The sequence below is a fragment of the Rhincodon typus genome, chromosome 31 (genome assembly GCF_021869965.1).
Source record: "Rhincodon typus isolate 14 chromosome 31, sRhiTyp1.1, whole genome shotgun sequence".
NCBI classification, from domain to species: Eukaryota; Metazoa; Chordata; class Chondrichthyes; order Orectolobiformes; family Rhincodontidae; genus Rhincodon; species Rhincodon typus.
Window position 1 is genome coordinate 36,826,992 of NC_063362.1, and position 13,713 is coordinate 36,840,704.

The 13,713-nt window shown below is 41.8% G+C and overlaps 1 protein-coding gene across 11 annotated transcripts in view; it reads left to right on the forward strand.

The window, feature by feature from the left end:
* Window positions 1-13,713, forward strand: part of si:dkey-205h13.2 — a 155,229-nt gene that overhangs the window by 3,955 nt on the left and 137,561 nt on the right. Inside the window, exon 3 of one of the 11 annotated variants that reach the window (XM_048615285.1) lies at window positions 10,038-10,182. The exons of the other annotated variants lie outside the window; for them this stretch is intronic. The gene's annotated coding sequence lies outside the window, so the exon portion shown is untranslated. The remainder of the gene's footprint in view (window positions 1-10,037; window positions 10,183-13,713) is intronic. 11 annotated transcript variants of the gene reach the window in all.

Here is a 13,713-nt window from a genome sequence, read left to right on the forward strand (position 1 = left end):
CAGCATCTGCAGTTCCTACTATCTCTGAATAATGAATGTGCTGTGTTTTTACTGTGATCTTTAAATCAAATCACAGAACAGGTTTACTTAATTTTTTTCTGTGGCCCAACAAAACTTATAATTTTCCTTTCACAGCATAGAGTTGCTAGTCTGAGGACATTAACTGTGCCTGATTCACACCTGAGAGTTTTCTATAAAAGTTTTACTACACTGAAAGTTAACAGTACTGGGTGCTGGGTATCAGTTCTACAGCGTTATGTTAAATAACAAGATGACATGCAAACAATACAACCTGACTCCGAGGCCCAAAGTGAAACTCTTCGGGCATCTGCATGCCTATGGCTTCTTGACTGACCTTGAGAGTTCTCTAAGCGACACAATAATAATACAGCCTGGTTTGCCAGCTGCAGGGTAACCAGTTCAGTCCTCCAAGCCATGTACATGACTTTGTTCTGACTGCTTTGTTTTATTCTTTATGCTGATCTTATGACTAGCTTAATTAAATACTGTACTTCTTATTCTCTCTGGATGATGGGTACCTACATACGCACTGTTAGACACTAACAACAAAAATAGAAATTGCTGGAAAAACTCAGCAGGTCTGGCAGCATATGTGGAGAGAAAGCAGAGTTAACATTTTAGGTTCAGTGACCCTTCCTCAGAACTGGCTTACAGTTAAACATTGTTGGCTTTAATGAGCCACCCCTCTTGTAAGTTTCTAGCATCCTAGTTTGTCCTTTTAGTACGATAGAGCATTACTACTGTCTTCAATACCATAACATTCCTTATTTAGAGAGGTTACAAAATATAGATCATCAGAGTAGTGTATAAAACCTGTCCCCTTGCATGCTTCTACACATCTCTCTAGTTTAATAACTTCTACTGATCTGCTGTGCAGATATTAGAGTGGTATATGTCATTACAATTGTGTTGTTTTCTTGTTCCATTGTACTATACCCCTCCCCAGGTTCCTTCTTCTTTGGTTTACATAATTCTAGCAGTTTATTTTTAATGTTTGCATAGTCATCATTATCATTAACATCATATATGCCATCTCCCTACCTTCTTCAAAGTTGGAATTGCACAGGTCAAGATGAATTGGAATTCTGACTGAGGACCCTGATCTGGTTCACTTGATTTTCACAAGAGAATGATCACTCACTATCACTGCTGGAACTGTTGTATCATTTTACACATTATTTGATGTAGTATGGATATCCCTGTCCCACGTCTTGTGATAAGATTGATGTTTCCAATTTCTCCTGAACACTTTTTCAGGTTTTCTGATTATATATAATCTTATAGATTAATGCAGTGCAGAATAGCCCTTTGGCCCATTAAGTCTGTACTGATCTGTTCCACTAATGCTTCTGGCTTTTGATTTTTTTTTTCCTAACCAAAGTTTCTGACCTGGTTTGAAAGTTAGCAGTGTTTTTGATGTATGTCTGGATTTATACCACTTCTGCTGCTTTCGGCTGTAATATTTCTCCACCTGCAGGTTTCCCTCCAAAAGACTCACCAAAATCACTAGACCAAAATCCTGGATCTGCCTCCTCAGTGTCATTGGGGGTCTACCTACATGCACATGGACTGCAGCGGTTCAAGACTCACGACCACCATGTCAAGGGCAACTGGGATGGGAAATAAATGCTGGCTCAGCTAGTGATGCCCAGATCCTGTGAATTAGCTAAAAAAAAAACAAAAAAAAGTATACAGTCTGTGTCAATTGAAGATGGTTCACTGATAACTGAGAATGACCAAGCAGTTGGTTCAGAGTATGTCAATATTAAAATTGTGAAAATATGATCCTGTTCTCTAACTGAAGAGTTAGGGAACTCTCCCTTCAATTGTTTCTGTTTTTTCTCTTGAAGGTAGGATCCAAATTTGGCTGAGTGGTGGTAGAAGGCTATTTGTGTGACTGAAGGCCGGTGTGCAGTGGAGGAGAGTAGCACAGGGATCAGTGCTGGGTCCCTTATTGTTTGTGATATTCATAAATGATGTACATGAGTATGTGGAGGATGATAAGTAAGTTTGTAGATAACACAGTAAGAATGAAGGTTGTAGGCTACAGAAGATATAAACAGCTTGGTCAGATGGGCAGATCAGTGGCAGATAGAATTTAACCATTTTTTTAATAGAAGCCCCACAGTGTGGACACAGGATATTTGGCCCAACAAGTCCACACCACCCTCCAAACACCATCCCACCCAGGCCCATTCCCCTACTCTATCCCTGTAAGCCCGCATTTCCCATGGCTAATGCACCTAACCAAGGCATCCCTGAACACTATGGGTTATTTAGCATGGCCACTCTACCTAACTTGCACATCTTTGGACTGTGGGAGGAAATTAGAGCACTTGGCAGAAACCCATGCAGACACGGGGAGAATGTGCAAACTCCACACAGATGGTCACCTGAGGCTGAAATTGAATCCAGGCCTCCAGTGCTGTGAGGCAGCATGCTAACCACTGAGCCACAGTGCTGCCCCCTAATAAGTATAAGGTGATGCACTTTGGAAGAAGTAACAAGACACGAGAGTACCCAATGAATGGCAGGACACTGGAAGCTTAGACGAACAGATGGAAATTGTGCAGCTTGTCCATGGTCTTTTATTTTTATCAGTTAAGGCGTAGATTTTAAAAGGAGGAGATCATATTGGTATTGTAGAGAAATTTGGTTAGGCCACAGCTGGAGAACTGGGTTATGATCACCACACCATAGGAAGTATGTGACTGGAGGTGTACAGAGGAAATTCACCAGGATGTTGCCTGGTATGGAGTATTTCCTCTATGAAGAGAGGCTGGATAAGCTTGGGTTGTTTTCTTTAGAGCAGAGGAGGTTGAAGGGGAACCTGATTAAGGTGTGTAAGTTTAAGAGGGCATGGACAGGGTCAAGAACAAGGGAACACACATTTAAAGTGAAAGGAAGAGGGATTTAGAAGGGATTTGAAGAAAACATTTTCACACAGAGGGTGGTGAGGGTCTGGAATGCACTGCCTAGGAGAAACACCTTATAAACTTTAAAAAGTACTTGGATGAACCTTGAAGTGTTATAACATAATAAGGCAATTGTGGAAAGTGGTACCAGTGGTAGTATATTTTTGGTGGTACAGACTCAATGGGTCAAAGGGCCTCTTCTGTACTGTATGATGCTGATTCTCCTAAGGCACATTTACTTGTTCCCACCTTCACCTTGCATTTCCAACTGCAAATTTCTGATGTTCGTTCATGGATGAATTCCCACAGTTACTTTTGAAACATAAGATTGTTATATCCAGTGGCAATAACTCAACACCTTATTCATATTGGGTACTTCTTTTACTTTCAAAGGCTGGGATGTTAAAGGAAAACAGAGCGCAACTGGGATTGTGTGTGAATGTGTTTGTGTGGGTATGGGTTGGGCTGGAGGGAGGAAGTGGAGATGATATCCAATGGGATCATGCATTTTGCCTTCTTGCTGCCATTGGGATGTCACTTGTTGGGTGGTGAGGCGGAGAAGCAAACAGGCAGCCCACTTACAAGCAAACCAGTCGAAGCACCTCATACAGCCTCATTATAATGCATCTCCAGAAAGCTGTCAGAGAGATTGCAATATGATTTATACTTAGCATCATTAAACATTTAACAAATCAAAACTGCCGTTTTGTATAGTTGTACTCTCAAGTTGGAATTAGATGTGTCCACATAATATACAAAGAACAGAAATTCATTCTGGTCGTAATGCAAGTCGAGTTTTCACAATTTAATCTGTCTGCTAAACCTAAAATAATATTTTAATCAATGTGTTGGGACAAATTATAACACAACTACAAGGGGAGGTAGAACCTGAACCTGGATCTTCTGTCCCAGAGATCTGGACATAAGCCCCTTTGATAATCTTATTATTTGCAGCTTGCTTCAGACCAATTTCAGCTATCTTAAAGGGTGTTGTGTGTATTGGAAAAAAATCCTTCTGTTAACATTTGCTGTATGCAAGTTATTAGGTCAAAAATCACACAACACCAGGTTATAGTCTAACAGGTTTATTTGAAAACAGGTTTATTTCAGAGCATTGCTCCTTCATCAGGTATAGTGAGAGAGGTGTCAAGACACAGAATTTATAAGTAAAAGATCAAAAGATCATACAACTGATGTGAATGTATTAAATAAACCTAAAATGTGTGGCTGAAGCACTCCTGTTAAATCTTTAATCAGTTAGAAAGGAGATGCAGGATTGGATTGATTAAAATGCAAATCCCAGAATTTCTTTCAAGTCACTGTCCCAAGATAACTAAAGGTTTTATCAATACATACAAGTATATACCTGAGATGTTACCTTGTGTATACACTGATAAAACCTTTAGCTATCTTGGGGCAGTGACTTGAAAGAAATTCTAGGATTTGCATTTTAATCAATCGAGACCTGCATATCCTTTCTAATCGATTAAAGATTTAACAGGAGGGAGGAGGTGCTGTTGCCTGTCTTCACTGATTGTGGTCTGTGGGTCAGGGAGTCAAGGATCCAGTTGCAGAGGGCACAGCAGAGACCTAGGTCTCGGAGTTTGGAGATTAGTTTGGTTGGGATTATAGTGTTGAAGGCAGACCTGTAGACAATAAGTAGAAGCCTGACATAGATATCCTAATTATCCAGATGTACCAAAGATGAGTATAGGGCTATCTGCCATGGACTTGTTGCACCGGCAGGCAAATTGCAAGGGATCGAGGCAGGCTGGGAGGCTAGAGTTGATGTGAGCCATGACTAACGTCTTGAAGCGCTTCATAATTATGGAGGTCAGAGCCACCAGGCGGTAGTCATTGACGCACGCTGCATGTATTTTTTTTGGTACCAGGATGATGGTGGCCTTCTTAAGGCAGGTGGAGACATCAGATTGTAGCGAGGAGAGGTTAAAAATGTCAGCAAATACTCCTGCCAGCTGGTCTGCACAGGATCTGAGTGCACAGCCAGGGGCTCCATTTGTGCCAGTCGCTTTCAACAGGTTCGCTCTCAAGAAGGCCGATCTGACATCTACCATAGTGACTGAGGGAACAGGTGTGTCTGGGACTTTCAAGGCAGGTGACACCACTTCACTGACCTCCTGCTTGAACCAAGCATGAAAAGCATTGAACACACCAGGGAGGGATGTATTTTTGTCTGCTATTCTGTTCTGCTTCATTTTGTAGCCCATCATGTTGTGTAGGTCTTGCCACAGATAGTGGGTCTCTGCGTGGTTAGTTTGGGTCTCTAACTTAGTCCGGTATTGCCTCTTGGCATCTCAAATGGCCTTGTAAAGGTTGTATCTGAATGTCCTGTAAAGTTCTGGGTTGTTTGACTTGGCCGCTGCATGCCCGGTCTTCAGTAGGCAACGGATTTCCCAATGAATCCATGATTTCTGGTTGGGGAACATATGAATTGCGTTCTTTGGCATAGCGTCCTTTGTTCACTTGCTAATGAAGTCCATGATGGTGGTGGCATAGTAGCCTAGGTTGGCTGCTGAATTCTTGTATATGGACCAGTCCCCCAATTCCAAGCAGTCCTGCAGAAGCTCTTTCACTGCCTCAGACTAACACTGCACTACTTTCTGTACTAGGTCCTCATGTTTCAACTTCTACTTGTAAGCTGGGAGGAGGAACACAGCGTTATGATCTGATTTTCCAAAGTCTGGATGGGGTGTGGAGCGGTAGGCATCTGGTAGATGCTCATTATTGCTGGATTTTCCCACTGATAACAACAACAAAGGGATACTTGAACCATTCAAATTATCTTAAAGTATTGTAGCAGTATTGAGGCTGGTTGATTATTTGCCAAATTGCAGTAGATTTGTATGTGATCCTGACAAAGTTAACTAAGCAGGTCAGAGACTGTTCTGAATTAACTCAAGGAGAGAACATATTTCCTAATCTCTTCTTTCTGCAACATGCCATGGGATTAATCAGCAAGAGGCTGAGATGGTACCCTGTAGCCTCAAAGATTTGCAGTAACTTTTGTCTTAATGTGGCTGCTGTCCTAGTGGGACTGGCACCTCAGAACTGACAGCGTGCAGTAGCAAGTGACATATTCATATTTGTCATTCCTCATTTATCAGTCGAGTATTCCACCTCCCATACCTGTTGAAAAAGAGACTTTGAAATATTTGAATACTGGATATTGTGTAATAAAAATGGAATAATTGGAAATCTACTTGTGTTCGCTTTGGGAATGAGCAATCATAATTATGTCATCAAGATGGAGGGTGACAGTTGAATCTGAGACTATGATGGTATGAGGTGCAAGTTGGCTATTAAAGATTGGGGAGTGTTATTTAAAAACATGATTATGGACAGGCAATGGCAAATATTCAACGAGTGCCTGGAGGAACTGCAAAAAGAGCCCAATAAGTGAAGGACATATGCAATGAATGATAGGTCCATAGGGAGTACCGAGGAACAAAGGGACTTTGGTATACAAGTCCATAGATCCCTGAAGGTGTCAGCACAGGTAGACAGGGTGGTGAAGAAGGTGTATGTGATGCTTGCCTTCATTCACCAGGGCATAGAATATTGGAGAAAAAAAGTCTTGTTACAGCGTTATAAAACATTGATTAGGCCACAGATAGAATACCAGTGCAGTTCTGGTTATTGCAGTGTTGGAAGCAGGTGATTGCACTTGAGAAGGTGCAGAGGAGATTCACCAGGATGTTGCCTGGGATGGAAAGTCTGAGTTCTAAGGAGAGACTGGCTAGGCTGGGTTTGTTTTCACTGGAGCAGAGCAGGCTGTTGGCTGATCTGACTGAAGTAGACAAAATTATGAGAGTCATAGACGCAGTCAATCATGAGAAACTCTTTCTAATGGTAGACGTGTCTAATACCAGAGAGCATAGTTTAAGGTTAACAGGAGATGTATATATGGAATGTGCTGCCTGAGAGGGTGATGGAGGCAGGTATTTTCACCACAATTAAGAAATAGCTGAATGAGTACTTAAAATGCTAGGGCATAGGAGGCTATGGACCAAGTGCTAGTAAATGGGATTAGTGTAGTTTCGTATTGGTTGGTCAGCATAGACTTGGTGCCCAAAGGGTTTGTTTCTATGCTGTATGACTCAATGAGTTCCCATAGCTTAGGAGGCATCTTTCTTGAAAGGTCACCATTTGTTGAGGAGATCTTACACCAGATTCGCTATACCACTGCAGCCTTTGAGAAACTAGAGCATCAGCACAATATTAGAGCTGAGAAAGTTAAATTATAAGGACTTGTTTCACAAACATTGTTTGAATATACAATATTGAGGGAGATTAATTCTGATCGAGGTGTTTAAAATATGGGAATGATATGACAACCATAAATATTCTTATGTACAAAATAAATTCTCTGGTGGAAGCATCTATAACAAGAGGTTACGTGATTAGAGTTAGTCATTCAAGAGTAAAATCAGAATGCACTTTATCCCTGAAAAAGTAAAGGCAATGTGGAATTCTCTACTCCCCAAGGGTCAATTGGAAATTTCAAGTTTGAGACTGATAGATTTTTTTGTCTGATAAGAGTAACAAGAGATAAATTGAAGTGCAAATCTATTGGCCCACCATGTATATGCTGACCAATGAACGCCAAACTGTGTTCCTCCAGCTCCACACTGTGTTATCTCTGACTCCAGCATCAGCAGTTCTGCCTGTCTCTAATCCCATTTACCTGCTGTGGCCTGGCTCATCTAGATGTTTCTTAAATATTATGGCAGTACCTGTCTCTGGGATTATACTCATTGGAATTCAGAAGAATGAGGGGAGATCTTATAGAAACATATAATATTATGAAGGGAATAGATAAAGTGGAGGCAGGGAGGTTGTTTCCGCTAGCAGGTGAAACTAGGACTAGAGGGCATCGCCTCAAAATAAAGGGAAGCAGATGTAGGACTGAGGTCAGGAGGAACTTCTTCACCCAAAGGGTTGTGAATCTGTGGAATTCCCTGCCCAGTGAAGCGATTGAAGCTACCTGACTGAATGTTTTTAAGGCAAGGCTAGATAAATTTTTGAACAGTAAAGGAATTAAGGGTTATGGTGAGTGAGCGGGTAAGTGGAGCTGAGTCTCAAAAAGATCAGCCATGATCTTATTAAATGACGGGGCAGGCTCGAGGGGCCAGATGGCCTAGTCCTGCTCCTAGTTCTTATGTCTCCACCACCCTCTAAACAGCGCATTGCATATTTTTACCAGCCTCTGGGTGAAAAAGATTTTCCTCAGGTGCCCTCCGAACCACTTGTTCCTCACTTTAAACCTATGTCTTCTGGTCTTAGACATATCTGTTATGGGGAAAAAAATCTCAAAATTTACCCTATCTATGTCTGTCATCATCTTGAATACCCAGTCAGACTACCCCTCTGCTCCAGGGAAAACAAATACAGCCTATCCAGTCTCTCTCATAATTGAGACTTTCCATCCCAGACAACAACCTGGTGAATCTCCTTTGCACCTTCTCCAGGGCAATCATGACCTTCTGAAAGTGTGGCGACCAGAATTGCACTCAGTATTCCATCTGTGACCTAACCATTGTTTTATAAAGTCGTAACAAGACTTTACTGTTACTATATTCTGTGCCATGACTAATGAAGGCAAGCATCCTGTATGCCTTCTTCACCACCTTACCTATCTGTGCTGAAACTGTCAGGGATCAATGGACTTGTACACCGAGCTCCCTTTATCCCTCAGCACTCCCTAGGGACTTACCATTTATTGTTTATATATCTTTCCCTATTAGAACTCCCAAAATATATCACCTCAAAATTATCAGAATTAAATTCCATCTGCCATTGCTGTGTTCAACTTATCAGCTAACCAATATCTGACTGTAGCCTGAGACCATCTTCCTCACTATCAACAACACCACCAATTTTCATGTCGTCTTTAAACTTACAAATGATACCTTATACATTCTCATCTAAGTCACTAACGTGCATAACAAATGGCAAGGATACAGACCCGATCCCTGTAGTACGCTACTGATCACAGGCTTCTAATCACAAAAGCAATGCTCCACCATCACTCTTTGCCTCCTACTTGTAAGCCAGTAATTTCCCATCTTGTCTTGGATCCCACAGGTTCTTACCTTTTGGGCCCAGTCTTCTAAGTGGGACCTTGTCAAAGGCTTTACTGAAGTGGATGTAAACCACATCGAGTATACTCCCTCATTAACAAGAGATAGCAGATGCTGGAGTTAGAGATAACAGTGTGGAGCTGGAGGAACACAGCAGGCCAGGCAGCATCAGAGGAGCAGGAAAGTTCATGTTTTGGGTAGGACCCTTCTTCAGAAATGTTTCCTCATTAAATATATTTTGTCACCTTTTCAAAAATCTTAATTACATTTGTCAGACAGGATCTCCCTCCCACAAACCTGTGCTAACTATTTCTGTTCAATCCCTACCTTTCCAAGTGTTGATTAATCCTGTCTCAGATGAACTGGTCTGTAATTACCTGGCCTATCCCTACTGCCATTCTTGAACAAAGGAACAGCATTATCTATCCTCAGTCATCTGGTACTTCACATGTGATGAGTGAAATATTAAATATCTCTGCCATAGCAGCCTGGGATACATCTCATCAGGCCTTGGGGATTTATGCACCTTTGTGTTTGCTACAACATCTAATACCTTCTCCTTATTCATCTTTACATTTTCTGAACTTTGGGCTCTGAGGTCTAGGTTCCTCCATTCCTCAACCTGATTTGATTATTGATTGAATTGCAAACATTTTTATTTATTTTGTTCACGCACTGGATATGGGTATTGCTGGCTTGGCAAGCATTTGTTGCCTATTCCGAATTATCCTGGAGAGGTAATAGTGAACTGCCTTCTTGAATCTCTGAAGTTCATTTGGTGTAGGGACAGAAGTGAGTTCTAGGGCTTTGACAAAGTGACAGTGTGACAGTGAAGGAATAGTGATATAGTTCTAAATCAGGATGGTATGACTAAAAGGAGAATTTACAGGTGGTGGTGTTCCTATGTATTTGTTACTCATGTCCATGTGGTAGAGTTCATGGGTTTAGAAGGTGTTGTCGAAGGACATTTCTCAGATGTGGGTGCTATTTGCTTACACAGATAAAATACAAGGACAGAATAGGTGAACAACTGTGAATCTGCAAGCACCCAGAAGTCATCAGAGTTGGTTAGCATCTTCCTCCAAGAATGTGGAAGGCAGAAGAGCTGGTTTAGCTTTGCAACACTGCTCTTGAAGAAGTAGCAGGTGAGTGTAAAAGTATGGATAACACTATTGATGGTACCTTCCAACACTTTATTGATGATTGGCAATAGACTGATGAGGCAGTAATTGACTGCATTAGATTTGTCCTGCTTATTGTGTACAGGACATACTTGGGCAATTTTTCACATTGTCGGGTAGATGCCAGTGATGTAACTGTACTGGAACAGTTTGGCTAAGGGGAGCGGCGAGTTCTGGAGAACAAGTCTTCAGTATTATTGCCAGAATGTTGTCAAAGTCCCTAACCTTTGCAGTATCCAGTGCCTCTCCAATCTTTTCTTGATATCACCTGGAGTGAATTGGATTGACTGAAGACTGGTGATTGTAATGCTGGGGATCATTGGAGGAGGCCGAGATGGATCATCCACTTGGCACTTCTAGCTGAAGATCGCTGCAAAAGCTTCAGCCTTATCTTTTGCACTGATGTGCTGGGCTCTTCCATCATTGATGATGCGGATATTTGTGGAGCTTCATCCTCCAGTGAGTTGTTTAATTGTCCACCACCATTCATGACTGGATGTGGCAGGACTGCAGAGCTTAGATCTATCTATTGGTTGTGGGATCACTTACCTCTTTTCATCACTTGCTACTTATGCTGTTTGGCATGCAAGTAGCCTTGTTTAGTGGCTTCACTAGGTTGACACCTCATCTTCAGGTATGCTTAGTGCTGATCCTGGCATGTCCTCCAGCAATCTCCATTGAATTAGGGTTGATCCCCAGGCTTGATGGTAATGGTTGAGTGGGAGATATGCCGGGCCATGAGGTTACAGATTGTGCTGGATACGATTCTGCTGCTGTTATGGTCTACGGTACCTCATGGATGCCCAGTCTTGAGTTGCTAGATCTGTTCTAAGTCTGTCCCATTTAGCATGGTGATAAGTGCCACACAACACGATGGAGGTTATTTTCAATGTGAAGGCGGGACTTCAACTCCACAAGGACTATGTGGTGTTCACTCTTACCGATACTGTGATGGATAGATGCATCTGCAACTGCCAGATTGGTAAGGATGAGGTCAAGTATGTTTTGCCCTCTTGTTGTTTGCCTCACTATCTGCCGCAGACCCAGTCTAGCAGCTATGTCCTTCTCGACCAGTAGTCCTGCTGCCAAGCCACTCTTGGTGATGGACATAATAAATTCCCCAGTAATGAATTAAAGCAGACCTCAGTTCTGTTTTCCAGTCCAGAATTTCATTGTTATGCTGAGGGGAAAGAAATAAATATAACTTTTTTTGTTTTCTTCCCTTCTTACTGATATCAGGGCTTTATGTAATTTTCATAATTTCTTTTCCCCTTTGAATAGGGTGTGGCATGTACACCCTAAACCTCTCTGTTTTTGAAGTACAATTTTTAAATGACCTCACAACAAGCTTTCTTCGAAGTTTTAAAATTGAAGTATGATTTATTTGTACATTCAAACCCAGGGATGATTGTTACAACACCTTCAAATGCCACAACATACAAGGAAGAAACAAAGGTTACATTTAAGAAGAACTTATAACTTGAGTAGTGCTGAACAAAGACACATTTTGTTGAAACCCTTGATTCCCTTATGGATTAAACATATCTCTCTCTTACCCTTAAATCTACTTATCAACCTCGTCTCTGCTATGATGAATTTCCCAGATTCACTACCTCTGAGGGAAGAGATTTCTCATCTCTGTCTTAAATGGTGACCCCTTACTCTAAGATTATGTCCTATGGTCCTAGAAGGTTCCGGAGAGGAAACAGGTTTTTTAACGTCTAACCTGTCAAGCCTCCTAAGAATCCAGTATGTTTCAGTAAGATCTCCTCTCATTATTCAAACTCCGATGAGTGCAGATGCAGCGTACTCAACCTTTCCTTCTAAAATAATGTCTTCATATCCAGGATTAACGTTGTGAACCTTCTCTGAAAGCATTACAATGCCAGTATATCTTTTCTTAGAAAAGGGTTTACAGTATTCCAGCTGTGCCTGTACATTTTTAGCAAGATCTCTCCACTTTTATACTCCATTCCCTTTGAAGTAAAGGCCAACAGTGCATTTGCCTTCCCTATTACCTGCTGAAATTGGATGCTAACTTTCTACAATTCAAGCACAAGGACTTGCAAATCAATCTGTGCTGCCGGTTTCTGCAGCCTTTCCCCATATAAGTAATATTTGGCTGTTGAAGTCTTCCTGCCAAAGAGCATAACCTCACATTTTTCTACATGATAATTCATTTGCCGAGTTTTCATCCACTTGCTTTACCTGCCCATATCCATCTGTAGATGCTTTGAGTCACTTGCTTTCCCATATAGATTGTAGCGTGTTTGCCTACGCTTGAGAATGTAAGCATTGGGATCACACGCCGAATGACGATGTGCATTACCATTGTCATTGAGAAAACTAAAATACATGCTTCAGCAACCCTATTAATAATTCCCATATATTTCCACTTTTGCCGTCCATGCCATCCGTATATATTGTAACAACATATACAGTATATAAATAATGGATGTCACAATGGCTCAGTGGTTAGCACTGCTGCCTCACAGCACCAGGGACCTGGGTTCAATTCCAGCCTCAGGTCTGTTTGGAGTTTGCATGTTCTCCCTGTTTCCTTCCCACAGTCCAAAGATGGGCAGGTTAGGTAGATTGACCATGGTAAAATTCCATGTGAGGTTTGGGGTTAGAGGGATGGGGTGGGGAGGTGGGTCTAGGTGAGACGCTCTTTATATGGTTGATGCAGGCTTAGGGGCCAAATGGCATCCAGGGTCCGTGATGTGGGTGGTTGGGGGAATGAAGATGTTGCAGGCAATAACGAGAGTGGTAGAGCCCAATCCTTGAGGGGATGTGATTAGGGTAGTCATGATGCAGTGAGTGTGTGGTCGCAGAGAGGAGTGTGGCATATAACTTCAGCAGAGCGGAGATGGTCATTGAATTATTTACTGTATACTTCCCTCCTGCATTAGATCTTCCAAAAATGCATCACCTTGCATTTGGCTAGTTTAAACTCCATCTATTGTTTTTCCTCCCAAGTCTCCTGAGCTTGTGACACAATTATATCACATCTGACTCCAGATCAGATGGGTGCATGTTCAAATCATGTGAGGCTCAGAACGATTTTCCTTAACTCAAAAATTAATTAGAACATTTAAAAGACATTCAGACAGGTGCATGAATAGAAAACGTTAGGCATTTGACCTCTCCACACTTCAGCTCTGATGAAGAGTCATCTAGACTCAAAACATTAGCTTGATTTCTCTCCATGCATACTGCCTGACCCACTATGATCTCCAGCATATTTTGTTTTCACCTGCGGAACACCACTGGTCACAGATCTCCTGTCAGAAAAACACCCACCGCAACTGCCTGTCTTCTATGATTAAGCCAGTTCTGTATCCATCTTAGAGATAGTAGGAACTGCAGATGCTGGAGAATCTGAGATAACAAGGTGTAGAGCTGGATGAACACAGCAGGCCAAGCAGCATCAGAGGAGCAGGAAGGCTGACGTTTCGGGCCTAGACCCTTCTTCAGAAATCATTTCTGAAGAAG